The sequence below is a fragment of the Macaca thibetana genome, chromosome 2 (genome assembly GCF_024542745.1).
Source record: "Macaca thibetana thibetana isolate TM-01 chromosome 2, ASM2454274v1, whole genome shotgun sequence".
Lineage (NCBI taxonomy): Eukaryota > Metazoa > Chordata > Mammalia > Primates > Cercopithecidae > Macaca > Macaca thibetana.
In genome coordinates this window covers 18,792,280-18,819,664 of record NC_065579.1, presented here as the reverse complement: position 1 = coordinate 18,819,664, position 27,385 = coordinate 18,792,280, and the positions used below count along the sequence as shown (strand labels likewise).

The following is a 27,385-nucleotide window of genomic DNA, read 5'->3' as shown; positions in this document are numbered from 1 at the left end:
GAGAGTTTCACAGTGCCATCTTTGTATGTAAAAATGGCTCAATTATCCTCAAGTGAAGAAATAATGTAAAAAGACCAGAAGTAGTGCTTTTTCTACCATTTTGCAGAAAATTAGTGTCAGCAGCACATTATTCAGAAATCTTTATCTTTTAATTTAATATGCTAACCCTTAACATGTCTGCCTCTGTCCTGTTGCTCTAACTTGAGACGTTGATTTTGTTCCCTTAGCTAATGACTCTCTCTGGGTCAGACATCACATATGTGGCACCTGGGTGGAAGTGATGAGTTCATTTTTGTCTTTTTGTTATTGTTATTAACATCACCTCATGTGTTTGGTATTGTGTGTTGGCTGTCGAACCAGATTCCTCTTCCTTTCCTGAAAGAAAACAGGGCCTAGCACAGGAACAGTTTCTATCTTTCTTTCCTTCCCTGTCTATCTCTTTCTTTCTTCCTTAACTGGGGAATTAGGAAACTTCTGATGAAAAATCAGTATCATAGTTTTGAGTAAATATTGTGAGTAGACGGGCATTTCCTTGCAGTTTTGAATAGAATCATACCCCTAATAAGGACATTCTGAAGGCTTATAATTCGCACAAAGTCCAGATGTTTCTATAAACAAGGCACACATGGAGGTAAAATGTGGAATTTTTGAAAGACGTTTAGTTCCCATGTTGTCTTAGTCAAAAACAATGAAAATTTCATTTCCAGTTAACTAGCAATTACCTTCAGTAGAAGACGAACATCTTCCTTGGGGAGTTTGCTTCATGGATAGTAAATGGAAACAGACAGCAGTTATTCTGCAGCACACAATGGCATGAATGCTCCCACATATATAATATGTATATGTAAAAGCATGGAATTGTACAGTATTGATTTCTTCCTCCACGCTTACTACTTCCTGCCTCTTTGGTGTTGCAAGCTTTTGTCTGTTGTTTTAGTATTTAAATTGCCTCACTTAAGAAATGTGCCCATTATGTATGGGGGAGAGGAAGGGTTTCATGAAAACGAATGCTCTGAAGTATTTGAAATTCTTCTGTGAGCACCAAAGCACTGAAACTCACACTGCTGTGTTCACCAAAGTCCTAAAAGCAACACGTTGTTTTGACTTTAAGAAACAGTAACGAAATTATAAAGTCATCTAACATCTTTCCAATTTTAACGTAGACTCTAAATATGCACCAATTCAGTATTTTTTTTTTTCATTTATATATCTGTCCTATACTACCACCGCTTAAACTAACACAAAGTTGTTCTTTACAGTTTTAATATAGAATCCAGAGATGACATCCTGGATTTATTTTTTCTCCTGTTTCTTTTTATAACCCTATTTAAGCAAATTAACAATATCTGGGTTGATTAATGAAAAAGCCGCACATACTCATAGGCTCATCTGTATGTACATATTATGAATGACCCCTCTGATCAGGAAATCAAACAGCAAAATGAGAAAACCTGTTCGCTTGTTCAGTGGGTCAGGTGCAACTGTCACAGAGAATGGCTTGGGGAACTATACACTTCACCTGTGCTCTGGCCTGTCCAGCTCCACAAGCAGCCTCTAAGGCAGCAAGGTCATAGATGATATATTCTGTTAAAATAACAATGCCTTTTATTTTTAGGGCACTACTTATATTGGGAAAATGATCTTTTCCAAGATAGCGATTACCAATGTGAATCCATAAATAAGTTAAAAATTACGTTTTTTCATCATAAGAATTGACACTTGAGTGGAAATATTCCTCTGATGAGACTAGCTTGGTTTTCTCTCACCACTTGTCTTTGTAGGAAGAGTTACAATGCAGAACTGTCCTTTTTGATTTTGCCACTGACATTGAATGCAAATATTTTGGCTGTCAGTCTTTCCTGATGCTACTTATCCCTCGAAGATGGGGAAAAAACTGAAGAAAGTTATTTCTGTAATCTTAATATTTCTTTCATGACACTTGTGCATTGATTTGCAAAGAAGGGTAAACAAATCAATGCAGATGGCTAGTTAAGTTTACTGTGGTTCAGACTCAAATTGTTGTATGTGGATGTACACTTGGAGCCAAGGAATAGGGATATATTGTTAGTGTAAAATATCCAGTTCCATACTAACTTATGAACCCTTTCAGGTCATTCATCTCTTTCAACTTCATTTCCTGTCACTTCACTTAGTACCTGGCAATGTATTGTATTGTGGTAGCTAAGAAAATGTGTGCTCTGGACTGTGACTATCCAGGTTCAAATTTTTGCTCTTCTACTTACTAACAATATGATCCTGGATCATAAGTTTTCAGTGACTATAAATTTTCAGTGTCTTTAGCTGTAAATTGTGGGCAATACTGTTTTATTTAACTCATAGAATTATTATAAAGATTGAAAAGGCAAAGTGTAAAGTACTCAGCCCATAGTGAGCAATCAGTATAAGTTAACTATACAATAAGTCTTTACTCACCAAATTTTGAAATAAACTGTTACCTGAGGTGGTTGGTAATTATGAAATTATAATGGAAGAGAGCTGGGCACAGTGGCTTGGCTAGGCACTTTGGGCAACCAAGCAAGGTAGATTGTTTTAGCCCTGGAGTTCAAGACCAGCTGGGGCAACATGGTGAAATCACATATCTACAAAAAATACAAAAATTAGCCAGGCATGGTGAGCTGTGCCCATAGTCTCAACTAATAGGGAGGCTGAAGTGGGAGGATCTCTTGAACCCGGGAGGTCGAGGCTGCTGTAAGCCGTGATCACACCACTACACCCCAGCCTGGGCATCAGAGTGAGATTCTGTCTCAGGAAAAAAAAAAAAAAAAAAAAAAAAGAAAGAAAGAAAAGAAAAGAAATTATAATGGAAGAGAATCTGAACCTGAAGATGGAATTCTAACCTTGCTTAAGAAGTAAAGCATATACACCAAAAAAATAAATAATAATAAGCCAGAAAGACTCCAGACATAGGAAATAACATCTGACCGAATTTGAAAAAGAGTAGTGAAGTGAAATAGAGGCCCACAGCTCCTCTTTTCTGGTCTAAAACATTTTATTGAACTACCTGTGTCATAAAACAGGGAGAGAAGTTTTGCTACCGATAATGATAATTCAATGCCTTAACTATATTAATATAGCAAGTGTGACTCAAGGATGTCTGGAGTCTAAATAAAAAGGTCTGAGAAGAGACATGAGTGTTTCAGAGGTTTAGAGCTGTGAAGCCAATAAGTGGTTTCCGGCCTTCCCAGGCCACTCTGCATAAAGCATCCTTGCTCTCTGAGGGCCTCTGACATTCCTCAGTGTTGTGTGCGGGGAAGAGAAAAATGCTTTTTAGTTGGCTCAGATTACCTTGTTCCGGTTAAATGAAAAAGTATTAACGTACGTTTCTTGTCACCACAATTCCAGCTGTCCCAGTCAGTGCTTTTGGAGCAGAGATGTATGATCTTATAACTCCTGAGGTTAAAAACTAAATGTGTTGCCGAGCAAACCTCCTCATCTTTGACACCCTGTTTCCTGGCTGTTGCGTGTGACAGGAAGGTAAAAAGGTAAAGACTAAACAATAGATACTCCTCAGTGAGTGGTTAGTCCAACATTACCTGATGGTATCTAGTATTTGCCGTTCTGAAAGATGATCAGAAAGCAAACCCCTTAAAGAGAAAACTTAAGCAGATTTGTTTTGGCAGGCTATTCTGGAGCACATGTTAAAGTGACCACAGTTGTTTTTAATGCCCAGCAGACCTTCACAACTAATCCTATTACCACAGGACTCCCAGGACTGTCTGGTTAGCACTCAGGCTCTAATCCTCACAGATCTGTCCACTCCTTTTTCTGACCCCACAACCAATCCCTTCCCTTGGGCTCTCTGGAACTCAGTCATACACAAAATCTCCTTGATCCTCAAATTTTCCTGAATTTCTGGGTTTCACTTTTTCACTCAAATTCAAACTTGGATACCCCAGAAGACACTACTTCCTCTAAGCCACCTCAAATTGGGGGAGCATACCTGCTGGTGCCAATGGGCCTTCATTATTGTAGTTTCAGATCATTCTCATTCCATCTTCTGTGCAACCCTCCTCTATGAGTCTCGTGAGTCTTCAGACTATGTCACTCACTACCTCTCCTTTCTTCATTCACTGTATCCTGTACTGACCTTGTCATATTCTTGGAAATTTTTACATCGTGGCCTCTCCATTCTTTGACTTCTCCTCCATTGATTTTATTCATATTCTACCTCAGTCACACATGCAATGGACATATCCTAGACTCTCTCATTACCAAGTACTAAAACCCTTCATAATTCCTATCTCAGGCATCTTACTTTTGGGTCATTTGTTCCTGTTTTAGCAGCTCAACACTTTGACCATTCTGATACCAACACTTTTTTAAAAAAAATCTCATTATGACCTATTGCATCTATTAGTTTTTCTTTGTTGCTAATTTTCCTCATGTCCCAGCATCTTTCTATACTCTGCTTAGATTTCATGAAAAGCCATTATTTCATGAAGAACCATTCCTAACTACCAATGTCTGTATCCTTATACCCTTCCTTATATAAACTCCATTGTCCCTCTCTCTCCTTCCTTTGAACGACTCTAGTAAAATACTAATTCTGGTATATCCAATTGACTTTTGTTTTATCTGTATGTACACACCTGAACAGAGCTGGAGAAAAGCACTCTATCCTGCCTAACAGTCTCATTTTAACAGCGTGACCATTCACTCACCTTAAGTGGGTTCTCGGTGCTGCCACACAACCTATTACATTTTTATAGTCTGTTTATTCTCCCACTCCATAATAATGACTATTTTGTACATTTTCTCTCCTTTCTACTCCTCAATAATTATTCCAGCTGATAACTTTACTATTTCATTAAAAACAGAGAATCAGTGGAAAGAGAACTTCAAAACAATCTCACTATAACACCTCCCAACCCTTCCATACTACCAACATCTATATCTTGATACTCTTCTTTCTTTCATGTTGCTGTGGATGAATCATGAGTGTCCTTCCTAGCAAAGGTCATCTCTTCTACTTGTGCACGGAATCACATACCTCTTCCCTATACAGAGCAGCAATTGTTACTCTCCTGAAACATCACTGATTTTTTTTTCCTTTTCAACTGAGTTATTTCTACCAGCATACAAACATGCTGCAATGCTTCCCATCTTAAGAGAAAAAAAGCTCTTGGCTCCATTTCATTTTCAGTGACTGCCTAATCTCTGCCCCATTTTAAAGCAAACTCAATAAACAAGAAGTCTCTACTCACTATTTCCACTTCTATTCTTCCTGTTCTCTCCTAAAGCCACTTCAATCATGTGTTCATGTCCACTACTCCAGCAAAATGATTTTTGTTAACGTCAACAAAGATCTTTATGTTGCCAGATCCAATGGACCATTCCCATTTTTCATTTTACTTCAAAATCTTGGTAATATTTGATACCCTTGATCAACTATTTTTTCTTAAAACTTGGATTGCGAGACACTCTTCTTTTGTGTCCCTCATTGCTTACCAGTTACCCCTTCTCAATCTCGTCGGCTTGCTTTGCCTTATTTCAATGTGGTAGGGGATTCTGGCTCTCAGTCCTTGGATCTCTGGATGTCTTTATCTTCACTCATTTCTTTGAGGAGCATATATAAATTTGCTTCTTTAGATACCAGCTATATCATGATGATTCTCAAATTTGTATCACTATAGTTGACTTCTCACCTAAACTCCGGACTTATAAAAAACTGAAAACTGCATTTTCATTTTGGATGTTAAATAGGAATTCCAAAGTTAACATGTTCAAAGCAAGTCATTATTTTCCCCAAACCTGCTTTACTTTTGGTCTTTACAATCACAAAGAAGAAACAACTCTATCCTTTTCACTGATTTAGCTAAAAGTTTGATTGTCCCCTTTTTTCTCACTTGTCACATAGAATTTGTCAGCAAATATCAATGGCTCTACTTGACCATTTCTCACATTTCCATCTCTATAATCCTGACCCAAACCTACATCATTGCCTGCCTGTAGTATGGCAGTACATTTTTAACTGCTAAACCTGCTTATATCCCTTCCTCACTACAATCTGTGCTCCAACCTGCAGCCAGAGTAAACGTTTTAAAATATATATATATGACCAGGCGCGGTGGCTCATGCCCATAATCCCAGCACTTTGGGAAGCCAAGGTGGGCAGATCACAAAGTCAGGAGATCAAGACCACTCTGGGTAACACGGTGAAACCCCGTCACTACTAAAATTACAGAAAAATAAAAATAATAAAATAAAATACATATAAATTCATGCCATGTTTTTCTGCCATGAACCTTCCAAAAGTTTTACATCTCATTCAAAGTAAAAAAAGAAACTGTTATAAATATCCACACAACCTTGCTTCTCTTCTGTGTTACCTTCTTCTCTCCTAATGTACTGCATTCTAACAGTGCTGATCTCTTACCTATTTCTTAGGCTAAGAAAACCCAAACATTTTTCCTACCAGTCCCACCCTCATTTATCTGTTTGGTTTATTTATTCAGGTCTCTGATGAAATGTAACTCCATCAGAAATAACTTCCCTAACCAAACTGTCTACACACACACACACACACACACACACACGTATGTATGTATATTAAAAATTACATGTGTATCACCACTCCCTTTACCCCTAGCTTTTCATATACCTTTACCTGCTTTATTTATCTCCATATTCTAAAATCACTCAAGATAGAGAAATAAATGGTTTGCTTGTTGTCTGACTCTGTGTAATAGAATATCAGCTTCAGAAAAGTATAAACTTTTGTGTGTTTTATTCATTGCCAGATTTTTAGCACCTAGAAGAGTCCATGAGATATAGTAGATGCCCCATAAATATTTGGTGCATGTATAACTCACTGAATGAAGGTGTATGAGCTTAGATTTGACTGTTTATCTTTTTTTTATCACTGCAGCGTGAAACCCAAGTTTGGTTTCCAGGAAGGCCAAGTTAAAGAAACAGTGTAATTAGAGTGTTAGAGAATTTGGCATTGAGTAAACACCACTTTGCCCCCCGCCGCCAATCTGTGCACTGGCAAAATTTTTCTGTTGAAATAAGATACTACTATTTTCTTACAGAAAGAACTTGCAGACCTCATGTCTCCCTCCCATTTATGTAGACACACCGTCAGGCAGTTTAGCTTAGTATTGATCTGAGAATTTGAGAGGAATCCTCTCTTGATTTTTTAAAATTTAAAAGTTTTATTTAATTGAATCCTTTGGAGAATTATCCTACCTTAGGAAAAATAGTGAAGACGTAACAGCAGAATCAGTTTGGTGCTCCCTTTAGACAAGCAAAAAATACAAGTGTACAGAAGATCTGACTCTCACTGTCTTCTCTTCCCCTCTGACTGCCCAGGGATATCTCTGAGCCATGGGTTCTCATTTTTCTTCTTTGTCATTAGTTCGGCTTTTTTATTTTCTCTGTTAAAGCACTCCACCCTTGAGATTGCTGTAACAGTGATCTCAACCTCTGATAAGACAAGTTTATAAACTTAATGAGGAAAAAATGGGAAAAAAGGTTACTCTTCTGTTGCAGAACTGCACTTGGCTTTATGTTTGCTGACTGTTCACCGGCATTAGGGTACCTGAACAAGTGTTTTATCACAGAGAATGAACAGTTGAAGGATGTTCACAACGCATCGAAGATCCTTAGGCATAATTTTTATGTGAACTGGGCATCCTTAAATACATTCTGACTCCATGATCAGATTACCAGGCACTGCAGGTCACACTCACTATCTTGATTCAGCATCTCCCATCTGGCCGTAGTTGAATTTTACATTGAGTTGGATGGTGATAAATACTCTTAGCCAAAGTATCTTCATTGCTTCTGAAGTTCTCTGTGGTGATAAACACTGGCTGGAACTAGGGAAGTTGGCCCCAAATAAAACAATAGCAATAATCCCCAGACTGCTTGAGTAGTGGCAGTCTTTATTCTTGTTCACTAAATGGAAGTTGTAGTTTAGTTTTATTTCTCTCATGAGGCTCTGCTGTTTGAGCACTCAGCTTGGGGGCCATTGAGTGTTTATTAGTGGTAGCTCCAGAATTGCTTCATAGGGGTAGAAATAGGGAACAGGAGGGCTCCTGGTGGGTGGAAGGAAGGGTAAGGGACTGCTACTGAAAGTGGTCATTATGCTTTATTTGGATTTTATATTTGTTTGTGATGACTTTGGTAGGGATTGATAGGCAGTGCATGTGCTGATGGAGATAAAAGGGGCTCTAAAAGACCCCTCGTACAAAACCCCTTGATATCACTCCTGTGAAAAAAATAAAGTTTTGATTTTTGTTTGCATGGCTTTTATCAAATTCCATTTTGAATGAGTAACAAAGCTATGGGAGACTTTTTAAACTCTTTTGAAAATTGAAGATTGTAGGAATCCCCCTAGACAGCTTGGGGATTTCCAAATTCAAGATGAAATGTTATTGTTCTAAAATAAATAGATTTCGGAAATGTGGTTTTGACATTGTATTTACCAAAAAAAGTTCTATTGCTACATATTTAAAGAGATATTTTATTATTTAAAAAAGTCAAATAAGCTGGGAAGGCCCTGCCTATTAATGCATTTCATTAAATCTAAGATGCTTTTGATTATAATGTAACCTGTTTTAATGTACTGCTAAGAAAAAAATCTGCCAATTAGCCTCCTCTTCAACTATAAGAAGCATCTCCATATCAAAGTTTATTTGTAAAAAAATGAAAAGACATGCCTTTGAATTTATGAAATATAATATATACAACCTTTCTGGAGAGCCCCGTGGTTGATTAGTATATCTTCGGTTTTGAGAAATACCGCGGTAAAAATATCTGCTAAGATTTCTTTATACTAGCATTTCCCAAACCACCTAATTAGCATTTGAGTTTTTATCACACCACTCTGCCTCATAACATTTGTTAGAATTTCTTTGGCTCTTTCACTGCCAAGTTGCCTTATTGTGACGAGGCATTGAAAATTGGGATTCGCCCATAACTCACTGCCATGCCCAACGAAGGCATTGCTGCTGGAGGCGTAGTGGACACTAACGCTGCTTTACAAGAGGAGCTGAAGACCAGCCTCATCCATGACAGCTACCATGGGGAATTTGTAAAGTAGTTACAGTCTTAGACAAAATCCACGCCCATCTCTGTGTGTTTACATTCAACTATGAGTTTTATATGTCAAGTTGGTGGAGGCCCTTTGTGTTGAACACCAAATCAACCTAATTAAGACTGATGACACCAAGAGACTAGAAATCAACAGAGGGGGAAAACCCCACAAAATGGTTGATTGCAGTTGTGTAGTAGTTAAGGTCTATGGCAAAGAATCTCAGGCCAACCATGTCATTAAAGAGTGCTTCAAAGCCAGAAATGAACAAATATAATATTGGCTCAAAAAATTGTTTGAAAACAACATGGAATATTGTCCAATACAAGCATGGCAAAAGCAAGTTATCTATTGAAAGATTTGAAGAAATTCTGAGAAAGAAAAGAAATAAGACAAACTTGAAAGAAAATAGATGGAGCAAGCCAGGTAGAACAACTGTTAAGAATCCAGAAAAAAACAAAAATCAAAGTAACTATTCTAAACAAGCTATCAAATTTGTGTGAGAAACTATGACTTCACTGAGAAGAGTTCAATTAGAAAAATGGTAGAAAGGAGATTAAGACTTTGGTGAGAGTTTAAGAAGAGTGACACAATTGAAAAAGCTATTATCGTTATTAATACAGTCTTAGCTGTAAGCATATACCTTTTCCTAGAATGCTATTCAATCTGACACCAGACGACAACCAAAATTATATTTGCATAAGTCATATGGGAAGGGTTGGGGGAGGGAGAGATGTGGCTCATCCTTGGGAAAAGATGTTCATGTCAACTTTGCAGTCTCTACTGTCTTATCTGTAAATTAGGGATGAGCAAAATTGAACAAGATATTTAGTTTTACAAAAATAGTCATGCATATTATATAAAAATATGATTATTTTTGTAAAACTACAGAAATGGAAATCGATGACATGCAACTCATTGTCAACTAAATGAGTTGTATGAGATTGATTTTTAACATAATAGAGAAATTATAGCCATGATAAATAAAGTTAAATTAAGAAAACATAGAGGCCAGGCATGGTGGCTCACACCTGTAATCCCAGCACTTTGGGAGGCTGAGGAGGGTGGATCACTTGAGGTCAGGAGTTCAAGACCAACTTGGGGAAGATGGTGAAACCCCATCTCTATTAAAAATACAAAATTTAGCCAGGCATGGTGGCACAAACCTGTAGTTGCAGCTACTTGAGAGGCTGAGTCATGAGAATCACTTGAACCCGGGAGGCGGAGGCTGCAGTGAGCCAAGATCGTGCCACTGCACTCCAGCCTGGGTGACAGAGCGAGTTCCTATATAAAAGAGAAAAAGAAAAAGAAAACGTAGAGAAAAATAAAAGGTAAGATCTATTGCCAAATATATGTAAAACATATACAAACCAAATGAATATGTGCATGATACTACCTGAAATAATCTTATTTTTTGGTTACTTGTTTATTCCATCTCATCCACCTGGAAAATATCACTCATGAGTGGAGACTTTCTTTTATTCATCACTGTATCCCAGCTCTTATGGTTAGTTCCTGGAATACAGGAGTCATTCAGTAAATATTTATAAAATAGTTGCAAAGTAAATGAATACAGTAATGACATATAATTTAACCCCACCATTTACTATTTATTATAATTTGATACTGTGTCCTCCTTAAAGCTTTTAAACCTTTGCTTAGTAGATAACATTTTTCTTTGGAATTTTTTAAAATCACAAATAACAAAATATTTTAAACTGCAAACCGTGACTCTACAGTGGAGAGAATGTTACACACACAGACATACACACACACACACATATGCACACACACACACACACACATATAAATTGCCTTAATATGTTTGGTCACAGTTATACATCCATTATGGTAAGGATGACAGAAGAGAATCTACTGCTATGTTGGGTCAAGTAAAAAGAGATCATGCCAGCCACTTCACTGCAGTTGCCCTTTGCCACATTACAAAATGGCATAGTGTCTGCAGAAAAAAAAAAATGAAGACTTATCTTCTCTCCATTATAATTTTTCATCTAAAGATCAGGGTCAGATTCACCCTGCTGAATGTTTTTCCCTCCTTTTTGTGAAAGAGCCACTATTTCCACAGGTTGCTTTAACAGTGAGTAAACTTTTGTTGGTTTATGTGTGAAAACTACACTGCAGAGGTGAAGCTACATCTTTGAAAGTCAGTGGGGATGAAACGATGTCTCGGCAGCCCAACGATATGACCCATGTTGTTTTCTATCGTAAGTTGAAATTTAAACTTCCAAAATGTTTTTATATGTGAATATGTACAAAGGACCATATTAAACTTTCTGTTACTTCGCATTCTAATACTGCCTCCGAAAAAGTAAATCTTTTAAAATGTTTTATTTGAGTGTTTTTCTTCTTTCTTACAAAACCAGAAAGTTGATTTAAAATTTCATGTATTTCAGTGACAATCTTCAAGGCAATCTGGTTTGCTTTATTTTGTAGCATCACGGTGTTTGTACTTAACTATTAGCAGAACATAACCTTTTCTATGACTTGTAATATAATGTACTGTGTGGACTTATGATGGATAGAGCCCATCTCTATGTGTGTATAGTCACTCATTCAACATTATAAGGTCCACTCTGTGACCCAGAAACTATTTTAGATTCTGCGAATTAAAAAATGCATGGGACTATGCTCCAGGAACTCATGGTCCAGGATATGATAACAATATGCAGATAAATACAGCATAATGTATTCCAGAAAAGGAATTAGCCTTTTGAAATGTTTGTAAATACAGTACAATGTTGAAGAATTAAAGAATCTGGCAGAGATGGCTTAAGAGGTGTATATTGCAAACTGTATGCACACACACACACACACACACACACAATTAATTTAATTATTCAATGGAAAAACATCAGAAGGAGAAAATAAGGGCTAGTGGATGATGAACTACCCTGATGCCACTTAATAGTATCATATTCAGCAAAACTAGGTTTATCACATAGGACAAAACTCCACTGATTCTATTAAAATATAAGTCAGGTTATGTGACTCCTGTGCCCCAAACCATTTAAAAATTCCCCTAAGTCCTCACCGTGGCCTCTAAGGCCCTCTGTGATCTTTCCAGGCGCCCCCTCCCCCCAGTTCTTTGATTGCCTCTCTTGTTACTTTTCTGGTTCAGACTGTTTCAGCCACAGTGGCTTCTTTGCCGGTCCTCAAATTTGGCCTTGCTTCAACTCTTTTGCACGCTGCATTCCCCGTGTTGGGAATGCTCTTTCCTGGCATAGCCACACCTCCTTCCAGACTTTGTTTAAAAGGTCAATGGAGTCTGCTCTGGCCACCCCACTTACATTCACAAACTGCCTGTCTGGCACCTTTCAGCAATGCCACCTCCCAATCTCCCAGTATTACTCTGTTAAGTTTTATGTATGCTGGGTTGGGGGGTTAATCTGTAAAGAAGAATACATGATCTGTTCAAATCCTCATTACCGCTTTCTTATCTGAATGTGAAAAGCATCAGGAGCCATTTATCAAAGTATCCCACTCTTCTCCCTTGCTAGCCATTTTCTACCATAAGTTTTTTCTAGCCACCATTGGAACTAACCTACAGCAAACTTCTGGAATTAGGTATTAGCTTGTCAACTGACAATACCCACATGGATGTGCATCTGAAATTTGTGTGTGAGTGCGTTTTATGTATGTGTTTGTAAAACGGCATGTAGGGTATGGGAAAAACCCTGGGTCAGTGGTCATAAGAAATACTTAGGGTCAAATCTCCATCTGTAACATGGGGGTAATTCCTATTCTAGCTAATGCACAGAATTTCTATTAGATAAATATGAGTTAGTATAACACCTTATATTTTTATAAAATGTTCCACTTTCAAAAGCAATAAGCAAGTAACCATTGTTTTCAAGTGAATCATTGTCTTAATTTTCTCAAAAACATTGTTGGCATTCTTTTAATAGTTAAATTTAAAACAAAGACATGTTTCAGGTATTAATGGTAAAATTTAGATTCAGAGAAGGTCAGTGACTTATCTGTGAGCAAACTGCTACTAAGTAATAAAGGGTTCTCTGTTGGTGTTGAGTGTGTTTCCTGCTCCAACTTTTCTTCCCACATAAATAATGAGACGCATAATGGGGTAAATATGGATGGAGGCTGGAATTATTGGAAATCAAAGTAAAAAAATATCCATGGACGTTAACTCTAGGGAAGAAAGTTTGATGAGGAGCAAGATATTTGCATAGTCTTGAGACATCTCTTCATAAATTGCTTTTTAGTTGCAAGCTGAAAAATTGTAACTATACAATGGAAACATTAGATAACAATTTGACCAGATGATGAACATCATCATTGAGGCCCAGGTGGATATCATGTGCCTATGGATATGATTCTCTGAGAAGGGCACAATATAACTTATGTATGTTCCAGCCAGGGATCATGCATAATCTGAATTTAATTACAAAGCAACATTAGATAAATTCAAAATAAAGAGCATTCTTAAATTTAAAAAAAGCCTATATTCTTAAAAAATGTCAATATCACAAAAGACAAAAAAAAAAAAAAAAAAGAAAACAACCACAGATATGTTCCAGGTTAAAGGAGACAAAAGAGACATAACAATTAAATGCGCTGTAACTGGATGCTGTATGGCAAGATGGAAAATGCTGTTATCATTATGGGATTAAATGGCAAAATTGGAGTGCTAATTCTAGATTATTGTATCAATGTTAGATTTACTGATACTGATAACTGTACTATAGTCATATAAGTGAATATCCTTATTCCTGGAAAACTCATGCTGAAGTTATTAGGGATAAAGAACCATGATTTACCAATTTTACTCTTGGACGGTTCAGGAAAAAAAAAAGTTTTTAGATAGATGAACAAATAAATCTAAATCTAGACAGAGCAGTACATTTTAAAGTAAATAGGGCAAAATGTTGTAGGTGAATCTAGAGAAAAGATATATTCTTGCATTTTCTCTGTACTATTTATGCAACCTTTCTGTGTTTGAAATTATTTCCAAATAAAATACTTTTAAATATAACGAGGCACAGTAGTTGAGGCTTCAGTTTATTTGACTCATCTGAAAGAGTTTATTTTCTTTAGTAAATACCTAACTTAAAATCAGGCAGGGACGTTGTCTCCTGGGAAGGTAAGATGTTTCGTGCATAAAAATAGCAATACAGAGGTGTTTGATATGATAATATTTTACTGTGTTTTCATTTTTTATTATTTATTATTAATGAAATGCAGTTGTCTTTGTAGCCTGCTGAGTGTTTAATAATGAAATTGTGCATCATTCATTTTCAAATGTCTGTGCCCCATATGTGTTAGGAACATGAATTCAATATGCATTTCAAATCATTTTATAAAGAGAGAACTACGGATAAAGTTAACCAACTGATTCTCTTTAAATGCATGTTTATATACACAATTTCCAGGTTGACATGGCAGATTAGGAGTTTGTGTGTTATATGTAAAGTACTTATTCATTGAGCTTCTAGCTATATGGTTTTAGACATCTACTTAAGTCCTCATAGTATAGCATGGTTTAGGAATATGTTTCCTATAGTCTATGATTGAATTTATTCAGTTTCAAAACTGATTATATTCTTCCTTAAAATTCCAAGATTTTTTATGTAAATTCACATCTATTAGTTCTTAAGTTATAATGGTCCGATGCCCCAAATTGGCCTTGGTTTTAAATGCTTACTGTGTTAAATGGTTCTCCCAACTTTTACCATTGTACTCAGTATGTTCAATATAATATCTATCCTTGGATAATTTGGAATGAGGAAGTGAGACTAGTTTTAACCCTAAAGAGAGGAACAGATCCCTAAGATAGCCATGTCCCAAAACTCTTCCCCCTCACATGTCCTTATTCTCCCATGATTTCCTATTATCCTTTTGTTCTTCAACTTGCTCTTCACTCCACCCCCTTACAAATCTTCTGCTCTAAACTCCTCTCTATTGTATTCTGGGATGAGATCTTACTATGTCGCTCAGGCTGGATTCGAACTCCTGGGCTCAAGCAATCCACCTGCCTCAGCCTCCTGAGTAGCTGGAACTATAGATGCATGTCACTGTGCATGGCTACATTTCTCTCTTTTAGCCACAAGTGAGCTGCAGACAGGTGATTCTGTAACCATAGGGTCTTAGTCTCCGATTAGTGACAGAATAAATAAAAGAGATGCTTCCATGATGAGCAAGTATTCAATCTATGATAAGGAAGGATATGAAAGAGATTACTTCTAAATCTCCTTACGGCCTTTGTGAAATTATACACATAGCTATTCTCAGTGCTGTTAATGAATTTGCAGAATCTAGAACCCAGATTCCTTCTTTACAACTTAGTGGCTATATGAGCATCATGAATCAACCTCTTTGAGTCAAAGACTCCTCATCCATCATATAGAGGTAATGATCAGACTCATTCAGAGGACTCGTGAGGGGTGTAAAATATGTCTAACATGCTATTTATATTGTCATTTTGGCCAGCAGTGTTATTTCTTTAATTTCACTTTTAGGAGAGTTTACTTCTTCAACACCAAGACACTCTTTACAGATCCTTTTTGGCTAGGGAGCAGGATGGATACAATTTGTGTAAAGGAGCTTATGTACAAGTGAGGCAAATTCCTCTTCCTTTTTCTCTCTGGTCGTCAGGAAGGTCTCAAGGACCAGTGTCTCCTCAACTGCACATCCTAGAATCATGTGCCAGCTATTGGAGTAAATAAAATAATCTTTTAACTGATAATAAACAGATATTAGTTTGGCAAAAGTCAAATTTTTGTGTGTGTGATTTGAAAACTCTTCTGAATTAGAGATGAAAAGATCTTTCTCAGATCGTCCCTTTGGCAAAGTTGCAGCCAGAACACATGGTTATTGACAACCATAACTGTTGGTAACCAGGATGTATAGAAATGCTGTCAAGATGTCTATGCAGTGAAATAGCGTTCTTAGTGCTTACAAGATCCTTGTCATGTGCCGCAAGTGCCAAGTGATGCAAAAAATGTTTACATGGCATGAATAAAATGAAAAGTGTGAACCTCAACCAGCCTATTTTTATAGTGCATCTACATACAAGGGGACACTTACAAAGAAGATAATGTAATTTAGGCTCTGGGAACTCAGCTTTAAGAGGACAATTGGTTTTGGTTTTATGTGTTTTTTTCTTTTTTCTTTTTCTTTCTTTTTTTTTTTTTTTTTAGAACTTTCTGCTGTACATCTGGGAAATGCTTGTTGTGAGTGTGAATCACTCTGTAGCTCTCCTCAGCATTTCCATTTTGATATTTCCAGGCTGCCAGTGCTATGCAGTGTTTCTGGCTGAAGCTTTGAAAAATCATTTTTTCCTATCAAGCCTCTTCTCTACTTTAGCCCTGCCTCATTTCGCTTTCTTGCCTCTGAAAGTTTAACCTCCTTTCGTAAACTGCAGGGCATAATGACCTCAAACAAATAAAGTCCAAGTCTCAAACAGCTATGGCCCCACGTGTGTGTATATATATATATACACACAAATATGCATAAATCCACACATCTATATATGTTTTCAACCCACAGGCTTATATCAGTAATAGTTTGGTGGCAAAGTACCTGAATTTCAAGGTGGATTTCAAAAATACATTTCTTCCATTTTGTTGACTTAGGTGAAATGTAATTGAGCACTGTGATTAACAAATACAGACTCTTGGCTATAAGCAAGAGCAAATCTATCTATTAAGAGCTTGAAGAAATTGAGGTTTATTTGCCTTTTATAAAAGAAGGCTAAGACAAATACTTCAGGAATGAATTGCTACTGAAAAGTTGCAAACATCCATGGCACTTCAGCTTTAGCCTCATGGTCTCAAAATAGCTGCCGAACTTCCAGCATCATGGCCTGATTACATCAATGTCCTGAATTTTGCCCATGTTAAAGGCTTCAATAAAGCCAAAGGGGAACAAAAGCCAAGTGGCAGCTCAATCTATTACCTTGATTAGAAAAGTAAGATTTTTTTTTAACCCAAGAGTATCTTCTCAGCCAATATTCAGTTATGCCTTGTTGGCCAGAAGTGTCATAAAGCCACTCCTAGCTAAAGCACTGATAGGCAGGTAGAGAAGTAGAATGAAGGACAATGGCTACATCCGCAAACTAATTGTATTTGCCACAGATCCCAAGAGAATTATAGAAAATTGATTTTTTTGTTTGTTTGTTTTGCTTTATTTTAGAATGGTCAAGGGAAAAAACTGTAGGGATAAAATTCTATACATGTACAAGGTTGCTGAATTCAGGTTTCAAAGATATGGAGCAAAAGTATGGCAAAGGTGTTGTAGATGCAGAAGCAGAAAGACTGGCACACAGAGCAGAATATTCAGCTAGAGGGGTAATAAATTGTTTACATGTCTACTTTCCAGCCCATCTGGGGAAAAAGGCTTGATAAACCTATTGATATAATTAAATGATAACTGTATTTCATTCTGATATAAAGAGTTAAATTAAATTCAAGGCATATTTATGGACTGTCTACTGAGTTCAAAAGCACTGTGCTGACACCACAGACATTCTGACATATGTTACAATACATCGGACCTTGAGGACGTTATGCTAAGTGAAATAGGCCAGGCACAAAAGGACAAGTACCGTACAATTCCACTTACATGAGATGCCTAGAGTAGTCAAAATCATAGATACAAAAAGTAGAAGAGCAGTTAGTTACCAGAGGCTGGAAGGAGGGAGAAATGGGTGTAATTTAATGAGTAAAGAGTTGCAACTCAGGAGGATTAAAAGTTCTGGAGATGGATGGTGGTAGTGATTGTGCAACTGTGTGGATGCACTTAATGCTACTGAATTATTCATGTATTAGTGGCTGACATGGTAGATTTTATGTATATTCTACCAGAATAAAAAGCAAAGACAAGCAGAACAAAAGGGAGGTAGCTGCCATCAATTGGGAAAAGGACCTACTTATTCTTAAACCAGGTGGCATAATGAATAGGTGAAAATGGAAGATAGAAATGACTGTGGGGATCAACAAGTTGAAAGGATCTTATCTGATTAGCCAAATGGATCTTTATAGATGTTTTCAAGTTTTACAGGTGAAATGATTGGGGAGATGATGAGAAATATCAGGAACTCCATGACACTTCCAAGGAAGAATAAGTCCACTCCTTTGCCTGAGTTTGTAGGATAGATTGTAAACAGGAGAGTTGTGGACTAGAAAGTTGAGTTTGGAGAATAAAAGAATATTGAGTTAAAAACGTAATTCATTGCAAAGTTGGAAACCATGGAAAGTTTTAGGGTAAGATCTTGATATAATCAATATTGCTGGGAACTTAATTAGTGAAGCAGTGCAAATAACGTGTGAGAGGGAGAGCAAGATACAATAACAGCTCTTGATTTTAACTGCTGGTGTCATATGGGATAAGATGAAGCAAAATTCAATATTGATTCAGGATTCAATCCAGTTTGCTAGGAGTGGTCCCATTTTCTCCCAATAGGCATACCTATTAAAAAGAAAGAGTTTCCAGAAATTTCCCTCATTTATTGTCAAATCGCTCACATTAATATTATTTAAAATTTTGTATTTTATGTTGGTACAAAATATGTTTCAGTAACATATCAAATCATTAATACAGTGAAGTTATAAACTGTTATGTTTACCTCTACAAAAGAAACTTGAAATCTAACTAGGCTCTCCTGTGTGTACAGTCTCTGCGTTTACAGCCTAACATTTCTCAGAAGGATGAAGAGTTTCAGGACAATATATACCTCTTCATCATGAGAAGATATTTAATGCCCTCACTAGTACAGAGCTACAGGAAGGGATGTTGCTTCTGCTGACTACTGCTTTCTTAAACCTAGGGCATGTTTTAAGAAGAAAAGTTATAGCTAGACTAGGTTGGTTTTTCATCTAAACAGTGCTAGTCACTTTGGTGTCATAAAGGAGCATAGGTATATAGAATGACATAGGTGGGAACTTCTGAATGAAGATGAGGGATTGGAATCTGCCTTCTTTTCAAATACCGCTTATAAGTAAAACCAAACAATTTAATTTTATTTAAACTTTGTGACACAGGTAGTTTCCCTTTGCAGAAAAACTTTAGTGCTTAGGTTTGTAGCATTTTCAGTGTTCAGACAGCTGCTACAATTCTTTACTATCTTGTAGTCATGGCTGTGATGATGATTTTTTTTAAACCTGAAAAGGGGGAATTGCTTCGAATTAGAGAAAGACAGCTTTGAACAAGTTGCACAAGAGTAAAGCATTTTACACATCAAGAACGTTAGTGAAGCTGCCTATACTGTAATTTAGATAACAGCGCAGATACCAAGCTGGTGTGTGTTAGTTGTTGAGACATGTGGGTGATTGCCACTTTCAGTGTTCTTTATTTTATGCCACAGTGTTGACTTTTTACATTGACAGTGATGAACAAAATCCTTTGGTAATATATTGAAGACTAGGCTTGTGGATACATGCCTGAAAAAGTAGTAAATGCTGTGGCCTTCAAATCATAAGAGGCTTCTATGTAGGAAACATTATTCTAATAAAGAAAAAACTTATCTGGAGTATCTTTAACCAAGAATTCAAGGTAGTACTGAATACTCCAAGAAAACCGTGATATAAGACAAATGCAAAAACAGCTCAATTGCCCACTTTAGAAATCAGTCCAAATATTTTAAGGGATTGTGTCTTATTTGTTTTTGTATTCCCTGCAGATTTTGTGTGCAATAAACATTTCTTGAATGAACAGATTAAGCAGCGATGTAGGTTTTTACAACACCAGAAATCAAAGATGTGAGTAAAATTATCTAGTAGTTATGAAATGTACTTTGACTTCCTTTATTTTCTAATAATGATGGCAATGAGTTAGCTGTATCAATCTTTACAGAGATATCTTAGAAATATTTCTCCATTTGTTTAAAATGTATTCTTAATTAGAAGTATCACTGGTCAAAGATCTGGTGATTTTGATTCTGTGTAGTCCGTCTTGACTCCAAAATGTAGCATTTTATTGATATAGGACTGGTATTAAATTTTACATTTTTCAAGGGGAGGAAAGATGTTCTGTACAATGTTTGCATTCTGTGGCACAAAACTACATCATATAATATTGAAGCTGGATTGATAAGAATTCAGGTTGAAGGCTAGGATGATAAACTGGAGTTTATTGATACAAAATAACTCAGCAGTTCTAAACAGTAAGAGACAAAAAGCACAGTGATCATATATAATAGTTATCTTCTGTTTATACTTTATTTACTGAGCACTTAACTTGTGTGAGACCCTGCAACAACTGAAAAAAAAAAGTATAAGAAGATGGTAGAATAATTTAAGGTAAAACAGGCCACAAGAGGCGGTGCTGAGCTTCTGGTTATAAATAAATCAGATAAGATCTGTTCTCAAGCCAAATAAAAAAGTAACAAAGTTAGAAATAAAAAACAAACATAAAAAAGTATTCATCTTCTACCTTCCTGTAGTTAATCAAGAATTGAGCATATATTGAATATATTTTCTTAGCAAGAAAAATTCTTGATCACACCTAAGCTAAGGTTCAGGTGGAGAGGTCAAAAGGGAAAAAAACTGTATGTAATGTAGATGGATGTATTTCTTGGTTTCATTTAAGGTGCTTGTTTAGCTCAAACATGAGAACCACCTTATGTCACTTTAAGTTGAACAAAGTTGTGAAGTGTACAAACCGGATTTGGCTTTAGGAAGAGTTAGAGTCACTTGCATAGCTAACTTTGCCATCTTTCTATCAACCAGGGAAGATGAGCTGGGGAAAAGCCAATCTAGAACATGTAAGAACAGCATCTCCAACTTTAGGCCCAGTCACAAGGCAGATCAGACTGGAAGAAGCAATGGGATTTTTAAAAGGACATTCCAGGGCTTTTGAACTGTTGGAATCTCTGGAAAGATGATAGTGAAGTAGATGGAACAATAAATTGCAATTAAAGTTTGAGAACAAAACAATATATTTCCTTCTTTTCTGCCATTACTAAAAAGTGATTGCAGACATGAGATTAAAGATTTCTATTAATAAAAAGAAATTCTTTGCTCCTGCTTTTCATCTGTGAAAATAATAAGGGAGCCAACATATTTTTAAAAGTATACAAATCCATCCCCAAGACAGACCGTGTTATGTAGTTCCAAAACTGCCCAGTGATTTTTCTTCTCCCATATGAAACTTTTGATAATAGAAATCTGAATGATTCTGTTATGATATCAACATTCTTCTCAAGTGGATTATATATAGTATCATCATAGATTGGATGAGAACATGAATATGCTGTAGAGACGCCAGTATCCTGGGCCCAAGAGGGCTGATTTTGAGCAGTGCTCCTCAGACTATCGAAGATGAAAATCGAATTTTCATTTTCAACCTCTTGCAGGCTAAAATGAAATCAGGCACTTGGATGACATTATGATATCAAACCAGCTTAAAAGTTTTTAAGTCCTTACTCTCAATTTCTATCATTGATCTTATTGCAGTCTGTTAACAGTTTGCTGAGTGGCACCAACCCGTGAACCACACTGAGAACACTGATTTAGGTTTCTGGCTCTGCTATTTGTTTTTGGGACAGTGATTTACCCTTCTTTTCCCCATTTATAAAATGAAGTGGGAACACATGAAATGATTGCTGAAATCTAATGATTCTGTTTTTATTTTGATACTATTTTCTTTTCGCTGGTTAAGAGACATACGTTATAGGTGCAGCTTATTATCTAAATGGTCTTTGTGAGGTCCAACTTATATAATTGAGTGAAGAGCATGTTTTAGCTGAGAGTTTATAGGCTGTATTTCTACAGCATTTTCACTTAATTGCAACACTATTTTCAGAGTAGTGAGCTCTTTTTTTTCCATCAAGCTACTTTGAGGAAAAATATTACCTCCTGGATAGGTCCGGACTCTCCAGTGAAACCCCTTACCACCGTGCCCTAGGTAGGATAATGATGATGGTTAGCAGGTCGGCCTTGAGTGATAAATCTTCAATTTGCCTTATTAACAGAGACATGACTGTTGGGTTACAAATAGGTCAGTTCTGAAGATGGCAAAGTACCTGCAAGCTGAATACATTGGTTTCCTCTTCTCTCTCAATACCTCTGGTGAAAAAGGACATACCAAAAATATAGCAACAAATATGTGACTATGACAATTGACAAATATAGTCTCGCATGGGAATTTAACTGTGGAAAGATTATAAAGCCAGACTGCTCTTTAACCCTTTCTGAATTATAATGAATGGTAATAAAACTAGGAATGGAAGAAAACATTTATCTAGAGTTAAAAGCCACAATAACCATGGATAAATGACTGTGCTTGCCACTTCTTGCCTAGGGCTTATATTTAGAATGTGTTTTACTTCCAGGACCCAACCCAAGTTTTCATAGATTTTAAAAAGTTCTTCTCAAAAGAGAGTTAGATATTAACAGGTAGGTCAGGTGTTGTTCATGAATAAGTTATTTGGAAACTTTTATGTTCTCTCTCAGAATCCAAGAGAATCAAAACTTTCTCTGAGAAAACAGATACTGCACATAGTTTAACCGTGTTTATACTTTTGAATGCTAACTTCCAGACTTTGTCTATAATCCTGTGCCTATGTTAAAAAAAAGTCACAGAAAATTTATTTGCCAGGTCATACTTTTAAGAATTCTTTATTTTGTGTGCCTCTGAGAAGAGAAAATGTTTTTTTTTATCACTACTTCTGAATTCATAAATATTCTTGCCCATATATTATTATTTTGTGGCAAATCAGGGTACATTATTTTCATAGCGGATATCATTGATTGCTGTCATGCTGTAATGCCATTTGCCACATATGTGGCTGTAATGTATCTTTGGTAAGGTGGGAAGGAGAGAATATGTACTAATCAGGTGAATGGGTCACACACACACACTTACAAACTTGCTTAACTGCATCTTGCACCCTCAATCTGTAAATTTTATCGCCATTGTTAAGCTACCTGTTTCATTTCTCACCTACAACATGGGGGAAATTCAGCCATTTCGTCTGTTTACAGTTATTCTAAGGTGAACTTAGTGATCTAGGGATTGATTTAGAAAATGTATTTGATTGTTTTGGTTGTATGATGTGCCACTATCTGGGAAAGGTGGAGAAGCTAAGCAACTTTTGAATGTATTTGCTATCTCTTAATAGGTGTATTGGGTTGTATAGATTGAAACAGTACTTGAATGTCCTCACAAAAATTCCAACTAAACCCACACATGATTTTTCACCTGCTTCATATCCTAATTGTTACATATTAAAGAACTAACATAATTTCTGGACTGTCTTCCAGAGAGATGCAAATAAACACCTAGACTATGTTTAACAAACCTTAAAGTTATACTGTCAGTCATTGTGATGTTTGCCTAGAGGCAAATTAAAGTAGGTGTCTTCGGTGCAATTCTGAAGAAGACATTCATTCAGCATCGAGATCTCTTGATGTGTTAAACAGTTGTGGCTCACAGTTATGCTATCTCCAAATTCATTCTGTTGAGACTGACCTTAAGATAATGTAAAAAAGCAATTAGTTGTAAACAGTAGGAGTGCCATCAGTGTGAAAGAAACAAATTACACGGTGGGGTGATATTTTTAGTGATTTTTACGGAGATTATTAAAAATGAAATCTGTACTAAAAGCTATGACTGTAATTTTAAAAACTGACACAGAGCAATTCATTTATTTCAAACTGCTACAACTCCCTAAATGACAAACCAAGCCCCTTTCTATGTCTGGCTGAAAGGTGGTCTGGCTCATTAAACCACATCACAACTCCCCTGAATAATCAAGCCAAACAGTTTTTACACATGATTTGTTAAGTTCTACTCCTTTGCCTTGTCATTCAATATTTCAGCAAATATTTATAGCACACATGTCATGAGCCAGGACTGGGCTTGACGTTGAAACTGTTTTTTGTAATCCTAAGCTAAACTCTGAACTGTGTTAAAAAATACAGGTTTATATGCTCATACAGACACACAAACATACATTTATAGTTTAATAATTTTTTTCATTAAACTAATTTTTTAGTTTTTGTTGACTACTTTCAGTTAGAAATACCAAAATATTATTCTGTTCCTTTGAAATTGTTAAGTAGTAAAACAATAATTAAAATAGGCAGATTTTTAAAATTTGAAAATCACATTTGCTGTCTGCATCACAGTCATGTACCTATATCCAGGCTTCTTTTGCCAAGGAAGAAATGACCTTAATCTTGTGAATGAGATTACTATTTCAGTCTCATATTCATGAAAATTAGATGTATGCTGATCTCCTTACAGGTGGGTCTCCAGGTTGAAGTCCTGACTTGATGCAGAAGCTATGCAATACATTTTGTAGGCTCAATGTACATTCCAGTACAGTTCAGTGATAAACTTAAGAGTCATACAAATGACAACAATGACCAACAATTACTGCACACTTGGTCACTGCTGGGGACTGTTCTAAAGTGGTTTAACATCTGCTCAGTTTACTCGATTATCACATCTGCCTAAGAAGGTTGCTACTATCATTATTGTCAGTTTTCAGACATGGAAACTGAGGCACAGAAAAGTTAAATAACTTCTCCCAAGGTCACCTGACTAGCGACTGAGGTGTACGTAGACGACCTTGGCAGTCAGTTTCAGAGTCCCCATTTCTTACCACTGCATTCTGTGGCTGAACATTAAGAGTGATCTGTCTTATCAGTCTACTCATGATAATTTGGTTAAAATATACATGGTCAAAAATCTTAGTCAAGGCAGTTACACTATGCTTATAATTTGATTAAAATATGCATATTATATAATAAATGCAATGTGATTAAATTATATAGAGTCAAATAACCTTAATATGGAAAGCTGTTTTCAGGGCCAGGCCATTTAGTCAGATACTTAAATGTTTCTGTATCTTTCTCCCTCTTCCCTCTAACAGATGATTGAGTTAGGCTTGAGCAGTGCACTTGCTTCTGTGGCTGAAATGGTACACATTTCTGCCCTGTTAGCACAGTCTATTTTACAGTCAATGCAAATGATTATCCCCAAAGCTTATCTGCATAAATCAATATCATGAAGTTATGCTGTTGGAATATTTTTGTTGCATAAATATTCTAACTTGACTAATAATAGTAGAATTCACACTATTAATGAAAATAAAATTCGTGAATAAATATTAATATCCTTAAGAGACATTATGGAACTCAGAGGAGAGCAGTCCTAATTTACTCAATTTTCAAAGTCATTGGAAATTAGGAAAATTATGTAAATAAAATGTTTCCGTTTAATGTGCATCAGAATCACAGATCTCTTTTGACTTGTTTTTTATTAAGCACTTAATCTGTCTGTGCCTCAATTTCCTCATCTGTAAAATGTTTGTAACAGTGTATGACATACCATAAGCACTATAAAACTGATAGTTTAGGAAAAAAAAAATCTCTTAAGGGTCAAGAAAAATTACGACCTATTCTTTGTACTTAATTGTTGCAGAACAGACATTTGATAATGGTCTTTAAATTACCCTGTACTTTTAGGGGGCTTATATGTCATAGGCACAGACTTCTAACTCTCTAATGTCATTATGATACACTATTTTTTATATGTATTTTCTTTCTAAATCATAAAATGAGTTTACAGCAGCAGACCCCAGCTTTTCTGAGAAGTATCCACACCATTATATTGTGTAATCACTGTACCAAATAATTTTTTTCGTCAGAATATATACAATACAGAGTTGAAGAATCTATATCAAAATGATCAGTTATGATGAGTCTGAGCTAGAAGGCTTTTTCACAAAGCCTGTTTTGTTTTCTGGTGAATTTATATTAGACCATGACTGCCCACTTAAAATTCCTTTCTTTTAAGGATGCCATGTTGCGTAATTAGTCTGCTGTTGCAGTCGGGATACTTGCACCCTTTATTTTAATCTTAGTATAGAATGCAATAGACTATCAGAGTTGGAAGGAACCTCTGAGACCATCTAGTTCAACTTGCTCATAATATAGATGAGAAAACAGCCTCTGTCAGTTTCAATGTCACACAGCAAGTTAGTTTTCCATTAGAATCTCAGAAATAAGTTTCATTTTATAAAATGTCAGTTATTTTCTGTATAACAAGTAGAAATAGATAACAAAATAGCTAAAAACAATAACAATTTATTTTTTCTAATGATTCTTTTCACTGACATAGCAGGCCTCTGCTCCACATGGTACCAATTGGGGTTACTCAAGTCATTGAAGAGTTTAGCTGGGACACCTCAGTTGGGGCACCTCAGTACTTCTCTACCTGGACTCTTTTTTCATATATTTTCTCATCCTCCAGAGTCTCTCCATGTGGCTTCCCTCTCTAGCAGGATATTCTGGGCCTGAAATGACATATGTTTCAGCCCTAACTCAACAGTCTTCCTTGCAGTAAGTACAATTTATTGTCCCCAAAGCTTGTCTGAGTAAATCGACATCAGGAAATTATCTTGTTGGGATTATTTCCTTACAGTATAGTGGATGGGTTCCAAAAGGCTGAGTAGCTGGGTTCTCAACTACTTAGTTATTCTCTTGGGAGCATCCCAAGATAATAAGCCTCAATGTGTGGAAGTGCTTATCCAACCACTGCTTGTATCATACTTGTGACAATCTTTTGGTTGCAGCAAATCTATGGCTAAACCCAGAACTAATGTGAGGGTACACTGGACTGGGGTGTGAATTATGGATGATGTGGTTCATTTGAAGCATCAGTGTGCCTGCCTACCAAAATGGCAGAGAATTTATGTGGTCAAGGTCAAGGAGCAAGTTGCAGTGTGTAACACATAATGTAATGTTACTTAAATTAATTGATTATTTTTTTCATTACTTCAATATACTGTGCACTGTTGTGGGTCTGTTACTGGATTGTGGTCAAGTTGAAACTTTCCAGAATTTGATGAGCCCTGGGAATGTTCACATTGGTTTTGGCTGCCACCGTTTCTTTCTTTAGATAGTGAGATTGTACTGGAGCCAGGCAGCTCCCAACATTTCAACATTCAAATTTTTGACCATAAGACTAGAAAATATACAACATATTTAATAAAAAGTGAAGGCATGGGAATACTATTTTGGATACGTTTCACTAATAAAACGAGCAAGACTTCAGTATTAGCCTTTTATTGGAATTGAAATTATTCTCACTTGAACCCACACTAAACTGCCTGCAGCCTGTAAATTAGAAGGAGAAATCAAAGTGCCGCCACTGAACTGCTGGCCTTCTAACAAATATCACCTATTAGCATTCATAATAAAGGCAAGCCTGAATCAGCCGTGAAACTATACCCTATATAAGGTTTCTTTTAGCTTCTCCCAAGTCTTGACACACACCTGTGTCACTGACAGCTAGTATGCAAATTGCCGAAAAGCTCCATTAGGCTAGTCTAGGCAAGGGAAG

General features: G+C 36.3%; 1 protein-coding gene across 16 annotated transcripts in view; it reads left to right on the top strand.

Moving 5' to 3' along the window:
• RBMS3 (RNA binding motif single stranded interacting protein 3) overlaps positions 1–27,385 on the top strand; it is a 1,212,964-nt gene that overhangs the window by 562,147 nt on the left and 623,432 nt on the right. The window contains exon 1 of one of the 16 annotated variants that reach the window (XM_050779424.1): positions 9,797–19,791. The exons of the other annotated variants lie outside the window; for them this stretch is intronic. The gene's annotated coding sequence lies outside the window, so the exon portion shown is untranslated. Of the gene's footprint in view, positions 1–9,796; positions 19,792–27,385 lie in introns of those variants that run through there. 16 annotated transcript variants of the gene reach the window in all.